The 14681-nt window shown below is 49.0% G+C and overlaps 1 protein-coding gene and 1 long non-coding RNA gene across 3 annotated transcripts in view; one reads left to right on the top strand and one right to left on the bottom strand.

Annotated features, from left to right (window-relative positions):
* The window catches only part of Klhl29 (kelch like family member 29), a 297008-nt gene extending 295154 nt beyond the window's left edge, over positions 1 to 1854 (bottom strand). The window contains exon 1 of the mRNA XM_048439662.3: positions 1684 to 1854. The gene's annotated coding sequence lies outside the window, so the exon portion shown is untranslated. The remainder of the gene's footprint in view (positions 1 to 1683) is intronic.
* A 567-nt stretch (positions 1855 to 2421) lies between these two features.
* Positions 2422 to 13227, top strand: LOC125404014 (uncharacterized). 2 transcript variants are annotated; one of them, XR_007233149.3, is made up of 3 exons: positions 2422 to 3099; positions 9440 to 9569; positions 13074 to 13227. It is a non-coding gene; the product is annotated as an uncharacterized LOC125404014 (long non-coding RNA). The 2 variants fall into 2 exon arrangements; XR_007233150.3 differs by having other exon boundaries at positions 2425 to 3083.
* The last annotated feature ends 1454 nt before the right edge of the window (positions 13228 to 14681 follow it).

Below are 14681 nucleotides of genomic sequence, written 5' to 3'. Positions count from 1 at the left end.
ATTAAACGTGCTGTCATTCATCCCGAACGGAAAGAATTTCTCAAATCTGCCCTCCCCAGCCTGAGTTGGCAGTAAGACCACTCGGCAGAGGAGAAACTCTGTAGCGACTAGACAAATGGCTTTAAAAGAGAATGAAATGAGGATAAATACAGCTGTAACCAGGACAGATCCATCACAGCAAGAGGAGTCCGAATCCTAGCGTTGCTCAGCTGAGGAGGGGCTGGAGACTGCAGCGGCGGCGGAGGAACCTGATTGTCCCAGAGCTGAGGAGTGGAAGTTTCTCGGCAGCCGCAGCCGGCGTCCTCCACGTCTAGTCCCTCCGGCGAAGAGGTCTCGCCTAATGCTACATAAATATCTGCGTTCACGATTCGCCCCGGGCGCGCCGCGTCGCAAACACCACAGGGAGAGAGGATACGCTTCGCAGAACCGCGCGTGTGGCAGCATTGGCTGCTCCTCACTCATCATCATCCCTGGGGACCTACAGGAGATCTGTCAACTGACCGCCGCTGCCTTTTCGATTCCAGAGGCCAGCGATGAGAGAGAACGTGCTTCTCAGCAGGCGGACCCAGGCATCCAAGACTCACGCTTTGCAGTCGCCCGCTCCTCTGAGAACAGCCGCAGGCAGGCAGTGCGTCTCCGCCTTCCCTAGGCGATGCACACCGAACCTGCCCCGGGAACAGCCTCGGACCGAAACTGGGCTCTGGGCTCCGCGATCTGGGCTGGAGCGAGCACGCCTCTCCCCCCTGGGGCCTGGGGCCGACACTGCCCAGCGCGGGCACCCGCGCGCGACCGCAGATAACCCTCCTGCTTTCGGCCAGCTCCAGGCCACGAAGACCCGGAGGTGAGACCGCGGCCAGCCCGTACCGCCGGTGGCAGTCCGGGCGCGCGGCCACACTCCCACCTACGTGTCTCCTGGTCCACTATCCCATACATAAACAACCCCTCCCCACTCGCCACCACCTCCCCGCCCTTCGCATCCCCGAAGCTGTCCTCCCACCTCCAACCCCCGGCTGGAAACCACAAGGTGTCAAGGGAATGAACGAGAGGTCACAACACGGTCTGTGTGGGTTCCATCCAGATGATTTTCAAGCTCTTCTACCTCGAAAGTTACTTGGGATCCAGTGAAGAAACCCGGTCCCCAAATGCTAGATCTGAGAACGCGAGGGACAGAACCTATCATCTAGCTTTCCTTGGCACACAGGCGCGCACCTCCCCAACCTGCAGGGCACACGGCCGCCCTGGGGACCAGCTCTCCGGTGCTTCCTGGGCCCCCGGCACTGTTGGGGCCCTGGGCCGCGCATGGGGAGGTGGCCAGGAGAGGGACGCACACGGCCCAGCCCGGCCCAGCGCTACCAGGCTTCGATGTCATACTAGCTTCTAGTACCTTTGACCACCGCGACAGTACCCCCAGGCAGTCCCTGCATAACACACCCGGAGGCAGGAAGTTTTTTCCCCCTTTTATTCATCCCCAGAGCAGCGCAGGCGCAAGGGTTTCTGCAGGCTTGCGAGTCCAGACGCGGGAGGCTTCAGCTCCAGCCGCCACCGCTGCCAGAGCCGAGCCCAGCATTCCGGGCTCCGGGCCCCGCTCCCAAGTCCTACCTTGCTCAGTAGCTACCAGGACCCCAGGATCCTCCCACACCCTCACTCCGCATCTTAAGAGCCCCAATCTGACCAGGCTCTTACCTGCGGCCGCGCCGTTCCGGCCCCGGCCCGACGCGCAGAGAGCCCAGGGTCGCGGATGGGTGCAGGAGGGCTGATGGATAGGGGACGGCGCCGGCGGGTAGCTGTAGCTGGGGCCGCTCGCGTCCTGGCCGGGAGAAACGGATCCAGGTCCACCTCCTCGCGTTCCTGCTCTCCGCCTTCTCCCCCTTTCCCTCCTCCTCCTCCGCCGCCGCCGCCTCCCGGCAGCCCAGGGAGGATGCCCGGGAGAGGGAAGTCAGTCCTTCTGCCTGTCAGCCTGCGCGGCTATGCGCGGTGCGGCGCGGCTCTCATCGAGGCGGCGGCGGCGGCGGCGGCTCCGGCAGCATCGCCCCCGCCCTCTCCCCGCAGCCGCGGCGGCCGCGGGGCTGGGGCTGGCTCCGGGCTCGGGGCTCGGGCTCCGGGAGGGGGCTGAGCTCAGGCTCGGCGCTGACTGGGGCTGCGGACGTGCGCTGCGGAGCCGAGGCCGGGACTGAAGCTGCGGCTAGATCGGCGGTGGCAGGGATAGCGGCGACGGCGGCGGCGGCGCGGGGGTTGGCGCGGCCGCGGCGCGGGGACCATGCTCCCTTCTGGCTCGCTCCTCTCCGGGTACCGTCTGCTTTAGCTGCGAGGGAGGCGGGCTTCGGCGCGCAGCCAGGGGCGGGCGGAGCCAATCACGGGCGCCCGAGTAGGCGGGGGCGGAGGGTGGGGGAGGCGGGGCGCCCCCGGCCCGGCTCAGCGCTCGGCTCCTGGGGCCCCAGGGATCCCAGGCAGTAGCGCGCCTGGCCCCCGGCTCAGTGCCAGCGGGTGTGTCCATCGTCCGTCCGCCGCCCCCGCCCCCTGCGATGACTCCCGGCTCGCCCGGCTCCGTGGCCGCGCCCGGCAGACTCACGGCGCGTGGCAGGGCTGCTGGGCCATGGCCTCAGGCTTCCGAGAGCCCGGGGTTGAAGGATCCGGAATGAAGGGAGCTTCCCTTCTGCTCTCAACACCTGAGGAAACTGGTGGAAAGTTTGAGAAAGAGAAGTCCAATCATCTTTCCGCTTCCGCCCTCCCTATGACACTCCGGCCACGAGAAGGAGCAGGAAAGGTCCACGTCTCCGAAGGACCACCGCAAGCCACGCCAATCCTGTCTCCTTGCATCTGCCCTGACTTCTGAGCATCTGAGAACTTTGCTCTTTTTACAGACCTCCCTGGGTTGTTCAGACCACACAGGCCTGGCTGCCTACTCTGACCCTCCAGATGCAGCGCCAGTCAGCCAGCCCTCCCAAGGTCCACACCAAGTCTTCCCCTCTCCCTCCGCATGCTGTCTACGCAGACCCTAACTGGAACCCTATGGGGAAACTTGGACTGGAGACCTGTGGCTATCCGGTGTGGGGTTTTTCATCTCGCCAGAGTGCTTCTTTTCGGTACCAGTCTTTCCTGGTAACTCTGCTCGTCTGTCTCTTATTTCCAGTTGCCCCCAACCTCCCCCACGCCTATTTTGAGATTCAGAGGAAAAGCCTGTGACTCCCCTCCATCCTCCAGGCCACTCTGAAGATTATGGTCAGTGGGTTTATTCCCCACGCTTCATTTCTCTTCACCCATAACCCCCCCCCCCACACACACACACACAGGAAAATACTCTGAGGCCTAAGGTCTGGTTAGAAATTGGGGATGGGTGCCTGTAATAGGGGAGAGATGTGGCTGGTTCTTAGGTCTGTTTTGGGAGGGCCGGCCTGTGGAGGAGGCTTTGCCAGCATCCACTCCTGTCTACCAGAGAAGACGGAGAACTTGTCGGTGGTTCTTCCTCTCAGCGGCCTCATGTGATGTCAGCTGCACAGCTCTGCCGTCTTGGCTGTAAACTCAGTGCAGGGCTTGTATATCCTTTAATATCTTGTAGGCAGCACAGTATAGTGTCATGGCTGATAAATAATAAATAATAATAATCTACTGAGGGTAGCGGGAGAACTGTCAGCAAAGAAGGAAGACACTGGGGAGATGGTCCGATGGTGTTAGAGTAACTGCATTTCCTGGAATAAATATCAGATAAAAGTTTTGGTGTATGAAGGCTTGAAAGCCTTGGGTTGAGGGTATAGAGTGCTTGCATCCAAGAGGAATTTACCTCCACGACAGGAAATCTGGGACAGCTGGTGTGACAGGCTGTGACAGAGGCTCTTCAAAGGGAGATGGGGGGGGGTCTGAGGGAAAAACAGCCCCCAGAGATCCTCAAAGTAAACCTGATGGTGGTTTGAATAGCAAGTTGGTGAGGTGGCAAAATGAGGTGGTAGCCGAGCATAGACAGCAGGGAAGAAAGCTGGGATAACTTGGGCTTCAAAAGAGATGCATAGACAATATCCCAGGTAACCTAGTGCAAAGAGAAGGAGAATGAAGCCATGGACATGCGGGTTCCGTGTGACTGACTCCGTCCTCTGAGATGATCTGCGTGTGCACACCAATAGTGAACATTGCAGGACTCCACCGGCTGCATCCTGAGCGTTTTCCTGTGTAGTAGCTGTAGGCATTACAGAAAGTGGCAAAGGTTTGTAGGGTCTGGAATAGGTTAACATCTGGCAATTTGGACGTCGGTAGTTTCTCACCAATTGTTTTGAACAGCCCTGAAATGAATGAAGAAACAGTCCACTCCAGGAATCCTTCCTGGGCTCTCTTTAGGTGAGACTAGGAGGTTTCTCCCAGTTGACTTGCTAAGCATTACTGTAGAAGAGAGGCAGACTGGAGAGACGCGGAGGGTGCAGAGTCTGGAGGGCTGCAGAAGCCCCAGGGCTGGAGCTTGGTAACTGCTCGCAAGGGGGTCAAAATGTCCGGGGAAAGAGGTGACCTGTGCGGCTTAGAATCACAGAGGGTGTGTCCACATGCTCCTCACCCTACCCTCCTTTCATCTGAGCCCGAATGCAAATAGGATCTTGAGAGGCCACATTTTCTTTTGTGGAATTCAGTCCGGCTATGAGCTATTTGCTGTGAAGCTGGCTGTTTATACAAAGGTCTGCCCCCTGTGCTGGTTAGGTTTTCATTTGTTGTTAATGATTTGTTGTAAGCTGGACATTTGGTAAGAAGGACCCTGGATTGAGACAATACTTCCACCTCTACGGCCAGTAGGAAAGTCTGTGGCTTGTCACATGTGGCAAGTGTCCCTTGGGAGTCCAGAAGAGGCTGTTGGTTATGCACAGCCTCGGTTACAGTGGAGACCTGTACAGGATGTGGAAGATGCCAGACCCATGGGTTAGCCACCAAGGACAGTGGCATTTGTGGAGGAGACTGGCTTAAGTCTAGGAGGAAAGCTACATTTGCTGTGGGTGGCAGAGCTGGAGACGTGGGTCTACTCAAGTCGTTCAGAGCCCAGAAGGTTGTGAGTTCAAGATGTTAGACAGTGTAATTTACAGTGTTGGAGTTTGGTTTTGCTTTGCTTTGATCGTGACTTCGTCTGGTCTTCCTTTTTGGAGTAAAAAAGAAAAAAAAAGCATCTAAAGCTGTTTATTATTTATTTATTTAATAGGAATTCACAATTGAGAAGCTGTGGACTTCAAAAGAGAACTTGGACTTTTAAAATGTTAAAAATTAAAAAAAGTGGTTATACTGAGATTTATACTATGATATTAACAGGAGATCTTGAGATAAGTCAAAGAAAAGGTTATTGGTTTAATAGCGATGTGTTTGTGTTTCACATTGACAAGAGATCAGTTGTGCTGTTTTTTGTACTTGTTTTTGTTTTTACCGACTTGACCCAAGTCAGAGTCATTCAGGAAGTAGGACCCTTAACTGAGAAAATGCCTCCATGAGATTGGCTTGTAGGCAAGTCTGTGGGAGCACTTTCTTGATTAATAATTAATGTGGGCGGGCTCAGCCCATTGTGGGTGGTGCCATGCCTGGGCTGGTGGTCCTGGGTTCTATAAGAAAGCAGGCTGAGCATGAAAGCAAGCCAGTAAGCAGCGCTCCTCCATGGTCTCTTCAGCGTCTCCCTCGAGGCTCCTGCCTTGAGTTCTCGCCCTGACTTCCCTTCCTGACTGACTGTAAGCTGTAAAATGAAGTAAGCCCTTCTCTCCCCATTTGCTCTTGGCTATGGTGTTGATCACATCAATAGAAAGCAGCTGAGGACAGCCCTGGACTACTCATGAGCTCTGGTTCATCTGAATCATTGTAGTTCATTCCCCCATTCCCACTGCACCTAGGGCTTTGGGCCCATGTTGTGTGAGGAATCTCTTACTTGCTTTTATAGATCTCACTTACGTCTAGATCTCTTCTGGGTTGTTCACTTTGGTTGTTTTATGTTTCCCTTGGACAAGATCCACATTTGGCATGGATCTCTCTCTCTGCATGGTACTTGGGAATTGTTGGCTATGCATGTGCACGGGGACCTCTCTGGCCATAGTGAGGATCTTTCTATTGACGTTCCCATAGCTAACCCTTCCTGTGCTGACCCACAAGTTGAGTTCTAGGATCAGGATTAATATGCATTCCTCGTGTGGGTGGCTTAGGAAAGAACGGACTCATCATACGTGGGGAGGTACATTGGAATACTCCAGAACATTCATTTTCTACTTAGAGCATATGACATTCTTTGTGCGGCCTAGCAGACCACAGCTTTGTGCTGGAAAGTCCCTGCTCTTATCTACAGGAAGCCATCGGGATGACCAGAGAGTCACATACACCTTCTGCGCCAGGATGGACTTCTCCCTTTATTTGTGTCTATAGCAACAACCTCAACAGCATAATCACTTACTTGGTGGCTACTGCATGCGGAGCACTGTGCCAGCGTCTCTTATTAATGATACCTTGTCAGTCATCACAGACACCTGCGCAGTTGATATTATTAACTGCCTAAGTCCAGGGAGGGTAAGATGAGGTCCTGTGGTCACACAGCAAGCAGGTAACAGAGCTGGAATTTCAGTGTGCTTACTTCCAAAACCATTGGTTCACCCCCCCCCACACACACAAACACACACTGTACTGAAAACACCAACGCAATTTCTTTTGCTGCTAACCCAGCGTCTTCCCCTTGCAGTGGACACTATGGATGTTGATTTTTGCCTTGATTCTTAGTCTGTTCTGAACCCAGAATGGGAAACAGCTTTGGAATCCAGAACACTCATAGACAAGGGGCAAGTCTCTTTGATTAGTGAACGCATGGGTTCCTTGGAAGAGTGGAAGCCTCGTCAGAATCCTCAGGTTCGACAGGACATCTGTCTCCAGCAGTACAGGGGATAATAGCAGAGCAGCTGCCAGGCTCTGCTGGCTGGAGTTTGTGCTTCTATCGCGAACCTGTTTTTCTAATATAGTGTTCCACTAAAACCACCCCTACTTGGCATCTCAAGCTTTAATAAATCCAACCTAACCAACTGTTCTTCCAGTGGCTAAATCAGTCTACAAAAATCTGTTTCACACCTTCTGTGTGTCCTGCAATCCAACCCCATACCATTGATGGAGACAGGAATTTAAGTCCCAATTGCTGAAGTCTTCCTGGGGCCACCTTACTCTGGGATGTGTCACAAAGACACGTGCCAAACACTTAAGCTGGGGACTATTTAACTGCATAAGATAGTTGGTCATCATCATTTCACCCTGCTTACTCCCCCAAAGGGATTAAGGCAACTAAATAACATTTTTGACTTGTTCTTGACAAGGGTTAAAATAACAACAGTGTTAGCAAGAAATATAACTTAGTGTTCAGATGTGAGGGGGTCTCCAGATGTGAAGGGGAGTCACAGATGTCCCTAAGAGCAAGGCTGGTCAGGGTGGCTTCGTGCAAGGGGCAGGGTCTAGCAGATCTGGGGTAGTAGGAGCATTGGATTAAGAATTAATCTGAACACAGTTTCTGAAGCATCACTTATTGCTGAAAACTATTGGGGGGGTTGAAAATGAAAGTATAATTCCTCTGTTGCCTACATCCGTGAAATATTGTATTCTAAGGCTCAGAGTGGAGCTGAAGCTGTCTTTTTTTGGGATTCTCAATGGCAAGAATTCAGCACCTTTTTTAGTACCACTTGTTTGCAGGTGGCAGGAGCGCTAATTAAACAGAGCCACTAACAATTTTCCTGGGTGGCTCTGACTCCCAAACTGGCAGGAGACATAGTCTGTGTGTTTCTGAGATCAGCTTCACTTCCCATGGATGCCGTGACGCGTCCACGGAGGAGGAGGGGTAGTGATGAAGGGATGCTGCTCAGAGCAGAGTTATTGGTTAATGAATTATTTATAATGATCAAATTTCAACTTTACTTTTCAATGTTTAAGAAGAGGCCAGTGTTTATGAGAGAGTATAAAAATAAAACCCAAATGATTGGTAGGATCTGGGAAGGGAAATTTAATTGCGTTTTAGAGGATTCTTTTACTCACTGAAGCTTGTTCAGTAAGGATAAAATTCGGGAGTCTTTTGAGAGAGGATTGAGCCCTGGTGGCTCCTGACATTTCTGAGCTGTTTTTAAGAATAAAGAGGCAATGAGCTTGCCTGACCCCTGCTGTGTTCCGGAGTTCATTGATGCCACTGTTTGTCAACTCCCTCTGGGTTTTTGGCAGGGCAAAAGGCTGGGATCATGTCATGGCTGGTCATTCTGAAGCCCAGAATTAGACCAGAGGCAGAACAGTGGCCTCCTATCTAGAACAGAGACCCAGATTGTTCTGGTTTCATTTGTCCACTTCTTTATTACTTTTTAACGATGTAATACATGTGCATAATATCATTTCATTGTTTTTATCCTCCATCCCTCTCTCTTGCTCCCTTCTCTTCCCTTCCTACTCCTCCTTTCTGAGTTTCCCTTCCTTTTCCATGTCATTTGTTTGTTTGTTTTGATTTTAGTGACCCCTTGGGTTTAATTAGGGCTGTTTGCAAGAACGTGGGTGGGAGGTAATTTACAGGAGCATGGCTAAATACTCAGTGGCTACAACGCTGAAAGAAAATGACTCACCCACCCCTAGTAACCATTAATGTCCAATTCTGGGAAGTGTCAGGCCTCGTGAGTCTCCCGCCACCCATTCTGGAATGTTGACAGCACCTGTCTTGTGTGGGCTTTGTGCAGGTAGCCACAGCTGTTAGGAGTTACCAAGGCAATGGTTATGTCGTGTCAGAAGGCAGACTTCAAACCACTCCTTCCCATCTTCATGCTCTGTAGTCTCTTTGCTCCCTTTTATTCAATAAACAAAGCAGTGGATCTCAACCTTCCTAGTGGTGAGACTCCTTAATACAGTTCCTCATGTTGTGGTGACCCCAACCATAACATTATTTTCATGACTACTTCGTAACTGTAATTTTACTACTGCTATGAATCATAATGCTAATATCTACTATGCGACCCCCCCCCATAAAAGGATTGCGACCCCACAGGTTGAGAACCACTGCTTTAGTGCCATGCTCCCTGATCAACACTGGGATTCAGACTTTAGGACTGTATGCCGCAGTCTCTGTGTGCTTTGGAGGAATAACAGGCAGAGGCAGGGGGATCTTAGAATACAGCTTTAGGGAGCAAATCTCATTTCTAACAGTCATTTAACAAACAGAGCCTCGGCCAAGGCTTTGTCTAAGGGGTTTATGCTTGTCTGCACTCCCAAAGCTGAGATATTCTGTAGCATACATACAAGTAACAGGCATCCTTCCTCTTGGGGATGCGTCCTTCGTTTTCTCCACGAATGGGAAGCCTGAGAATGAGATGCCTAACGGTCAGTGGAGCTGTGAGATCCATCTGTGTTTGCAGAGTCAAGCATCTAATGGTTTCAGCTGCTTGGGGGATCCTTTGGAATATGTAAATTTTCACTTCATCTTCATATTGATCTTTATCAGAATTTCTGAGGCTGCACCATGCACCTTCTGTACAAAGGAGCCCAGGAGGAAAAATTCCTGAGTCCATGGCCAGTGAACAGATGAACGTCTACAATGTTGTGCAGAGGCTCTTGAAGCAAGGTTGACAAAGGTAAGAAAAGATGACTCACGTAGCTCCAGTAAAGGCCATTGACTGTCCACTGCATCTTACCAAGTCTCCTAAAATAGCCCAAATCTGTGATCCAAGCCACCATCTGGTCCAAGAGTACCTTGCTGTAAAAAAGAAGAAAAAAAAAAAACCATGAGATGCGAATTCTAAAGGATAAAGCAGAAGACTCCACAGCTTGCATCCCTAGAGGATGCATGGGCTTCCCTTACTAAGGGAGCTCTTCTCTTGGATGCTTAACCGGTGGCTGTTTTGCTGAAAATTCCACTCACGTACAGCAGCTCAGAAACACATTATTTTTGTTTATTTAAGGCTTATCATTTACCGACTTCTGAGAGGTCCGAAGCAACTCATAGGTTAAAACACACGGTGAAAGGAGGTCTTCAAGAGTGAAGTAGAGGCGACGGCACCTGAAAGGAAGAGATGGGGAAGAAGCCTCAGGCCAAAGTATAAAAAGCACCGCAATTAGGCTGTAGGGGAAAACAGGGCAGCGGAATCACGTGTCTGATTATACCAAAGAAGGCACATTTTTTTTTATCATGTCATAAAATGTTCTGAGTGGAAACTGCTTAAACATGATACTATTGTCATTGAAAGAATGGAGTATTCTTGAGATGAAAAGGTTTCAGTCCAAGCATTCTGGGTTGGGGGTGGGGGTGGGGGTGTCGTGCTACCACACTACCAAAGCCCTATGTGTTACTTGAAACTTTGAACACTATTTACCAGAGGATTTTCATTAAGAGACCCTGATCCCTTATAGATTGCTTCGTTGCAGATTCAAGGAAAGGGGCAAGTGAAATGCATTTCTTGTAGATGGCTGTGTACCTTCCTAGACAGCAGCAGGCATCTTTTTACTGGCATCTAAGTCCTCAAAAATGTCACTATAGTTTCAGACAATTTCAAAATTATCTTGAGAGTTAAACATTTGGTAGAAACAGTTAGAAATTAAACTGAGAATAGATTGAAATTAGAACCACTTGGACATAAGACTCAAAATTTGAATGTTGTTTGGAATTGGGGATCTTTGTATACCAATCGACAGGATACATTCGATTCAACAGAACTTAAGGTTTTAAAATGGGAGCAGCTAGACTCTCATAATTATGATCAAGACTGTTTTGTTGAGAATAAAGAAGGATGTGGTGATAAATGTGTCTGTGCTGTTCAAAGGCAGCAGATCTGTGAGATGAGGTGAAAGAATATAAAATAAAGATGTACCAATGATGAAAATGCCAATAGCAGCAGACATTCACTTAGCAACTACTATATGTCAAAACTCCTTTTTTGTTCTTCTTTTTTAAATGTTAAATTGTTTTTCTTAATCCTTACGTCAAAAGATGTAGAAATCAATGAGCCTCTAGTATAAAAATTTTCAATTCTGATACACAGAGAGAAGGGAGATAGTCTGACATTGCCAGTGAGTCTGAGCAATCCAACAGGTGGAAGGTGTGTTTGGTTCCTTGTAGACACAAGTCTCAAACCTCCAAATGGAAGTTAGACTGTACTTTGGGTGCTCTTGGCTGATGCTTGCATCTCTGGTACTGATGAAGTCTGACCTAAAGTTTGGAAATTAATATAACAATTATCATAAGAGAGACAGTTGTATTAGGCATCACCCAAAATTCTTAAAATAGCAAATATTTACTATCTTGCACAATACCAGGAATCCCAAATATAGCCATCTAATTGGCTCAGGGATTCTGAACTCTTAAGGCTGGACTGGGACAAAGAATTCATTTCCAAGTTTGTAGAAGGCCGCAACCACACTCTCCACCATAGATGGCGCTGCACCGCCAGGTGAGCTAGAAAGCTCGCACGTGTTGGTAACTTTCCACTACTCCCAAGGTATCACCTGGGACTGGGAGCAGTTGACCAATCCAAGAGTGACACGTCCGAAGCTAGGACTGTTTCATATATAAGGGATGGCTTCCTTCATATCTGGGTCTCCGCCATGTGGCTTATGCTCTAGCTCCCAAGAGGATTAAAGCCTTTCTGCAGAAGAATCCTGTGTCCCGCGTGGTTCTTGCAGGCGAGAGGAAGCGCGGGGCACAAGTTCATGCATGAGACTATTGGCTGTAGGCTTTAGGTCCTTGTTGATGAGTATGTCTTTGCATGGCTGCTTCAAGGTGTGGAAGCGTCTGAGAGAGAGAGAGAGAGAGAGAGAGAGAGAGAGAGAGAGAGAGAGAGGAGTTCAGAGAAAGCATCTTGGAGGCTGGCCATTTCAACTGTTATCTTAGATCCCATTGTGTCCATTAAGCTGAAGAATAAGTGTGTGTGTGGGGGGGATGTATTTCCTGGAGCTCAAGAATTTGGGGTTTTGAGTATCATCAAAAGATAGGGAATGCTAAACTTGAAAATGGAGATGGCTCAAGAAGGCAGGGGTGATCTTAGTACAATTCTTAATGCGTAATTACTAGAGTTGCAATGCTTGTTGTTGCAATCATAATGGCTCACGGGGAAGGTCACCTTTGGGTAAAGTGCAAACGGGGAAGAAGGGGCATAAATACAACAGAGTCACATAAACCTTTGCTAATTAGGTTAATCAAAACAGCAAAATTGTAAGTACAATGAAAAGCTTTTCTTATTTGGCACGAGCATAAAATTAAAAAAAAAGGAACAGATAAGTAATTGCAGAAAGTTGTCTAACTGTAAGGATTTCTGCAGACCAAACTCTTCCTGAATGCCACCATGTACCAGGCAAGGTGCCAGGTGCTGAGGATACAGAGATAATTAAGAAAAGGACACTGCCCTTGAGGATCTCCCTGTCTAATGGGATAGCAGACTTAAATGAATGCCACTCAGCATGATCAATACCTTAATGAGATGCAGTCCCGGTAGAACAGGGAGGAAGAAGGCTTCATCAGTGCCCACGAGAGGTAGGTGAGTCACGGAAGACCGACTTTGCCCAAGAAGCCTGGAGAGTAAGGAATTTGGCAAGCAGACAGAAGAAGGGAAGGCAGAGAAAGCAAGAGCCACCCAGCGTGCCGGTGGAGCAGAACACGTGAGCAGAGGAGCTGCTGGTGCTTTCTATGATGATAGCAGGCAATCACGGTAATCTGAGAGGAGCATGGAGGAACATGGAGGAGCATGGAGGCCACTTTGCCAAGAGCCCTGGGAATCTGAAAAGAGTTCAGAATGGGCAGGGCAGAGCTGTGCAAAGCATGCTCCACGGAAGAATCAAGTAGGAATCCTGAAAATGCACACTGCCAAGTCTAACCCCTCATCCACTTTGGCCTATTTGCCTTAAATCTCTTCCTGTATTACACTACACTCCCCAGCCTCCTTTGCAGCTAGACTACATTTCCCATCATCCTTTGCGGCAAAGTTAAGCTATTTCCTATGGCCTCCTTTACAGTTAGGTTTACTCATGTGACTGAGACTTAGCCAATGGCATGCAAGTAAAAGAAACCGGTGCCTTCAGATATGACCTAATAAAATTTTACCTTCCCCTTTTCCATTCCCCCTTTCCTCTTTTCTGTGTTGTTGTAGACAAACACAGGTACCGTGTGAAACACAAGTTCAGTGTGGAAGACTGACAGATCATCAAACTTGAAGAAACCTTTGGAGATGGCTGCCAACAGATCTAGGACATTCATCTGGGTACTTTATGAGAATGTCAAATAAATTCTGTTACTACCATGCACATTGGGAAGTGTTTTAACACCTACTCTTCCCTTAACACAGCACTTGTCTCAGCCTCTGAGGGAGTTTGAGGCAGACCCAGGCCCTTGCAGGTTTACAGCAGACCAATTAACACAACACTATTGACCTTGCCGAGTAGGGAGGAGAGAGATTTTTGTCTCCTTATCTTTGCCAAAGAGAACAATCTGACTGAAAAAGAAAAGAGAACCTAGGTAAGGGAAAATTGAAGTTTGAGATGAGTAGAGATATTCTAACAGCCCCAAGCTGCTGTAATTGAGCTCAAGCCTCTTGGGCAGGACAAATTACACTCCAGGGAGTAGAGAGAACTCACCGCTGAAGATAGAGTATAGATCTTCCACTGGTAACATTTAAGGACTGTAGAGACTGAGGGAAACTGGGATGCTGGAGGTGGCAACAAAACCCTGCTTTTTAAAGATGGGGAAAGAGCAACTATAGACGCAAGTTTCTCCTCTCCATCCTCATTAAATTCCCTGATCAGATCATTGAGGATGATTCATGAGCAAATGGAAAAAAAAATTGGAGCAGAACTCTCTAGAAGCCAAAAGCAAAACCCCAACAAAGTAGTTGTTTTCCCAGTTATGTGGTAGGCTCATGTACTGGTTAGTTTTTTTTTTTTTTGGTGTTGTTGTTAATATGACACAAGCTAGGGACATCTGGGAAGAGGGAACCTCAGCTGAGAAAATGTCTCATTGTGAGTAAATCTTGATTAATGGCTGATGTGGGAGGTTTCAGAAAACTATAGGCAATGACACCCCTGGGCAAGTAGTCCTAGATTGTTTATCTATATATTAAAAAAAATCAGGCTGAGCAAGCCACAGGGAGCAAGCCAGCAAACAGTACCCCTCCTTCAGTTCCTGCTTCCAGATTCCTCTCCTGCTTGAGCTCTTGCCATGGCCTCCCTCAATGATGGATTATGATGTAGAAGTATAAACTAAATAAACTCTTTCCTCCCCAAGCTGCTTTTGGTCATGGAGTTTCAGCACAGCGGTAGAGAGCAAACAAAGCTTGCTAGATTCTATGTCAGAGAGCTATTTTAGTTAGACAGATACAAGGCAGACCAAGGTTGGATACTAACTAGAGTATCTCATGATGAATTTGTGCACATGATGAAGGACAGTGGGCCTTCCACACTTGTGAGCAGAGCAAACCAAGGATCATAACTACTGGGGGGGGGGAATTGAATCTACATTGAACACGAATGTGAAAAGTTCCTGCACCCCATAGGTCTCTCTGCCGACACAGCAATCCAATCAGACCAAATCAATCGAATTAGAAAGAGCCCAGTTTAATGGGTAAACCTCTCCCAGATGATTTTCTGGCTCCGTAGAGAGGAGATGGGAAAGAGAGACCAAAAAACCCACTTGTCTATTTTCATGGGGGAGCAGTTTCAATATTCTGTGGGAGTGATCTTGAGCATCTCTGGGGGAGGAGCTG

This window comes from Myodes glareolus, chromosome 6 (genome assembly GCF_982192425.1).
Source record: "Myodes glareolus chromosome 6, mMyoGla1.1, whole genome shotgun sequence".
NCBI lineage: Eukaryota > Metazoa > Chordata > Mammalia > Rodentia > Cricetidae > Myodes > Myodes glareolus.
The sequence above is the reverse complement of the archived record's forward strand: the minus strand, read 5'-3'. Positions and strand labels throughout refer to the sequence as shown.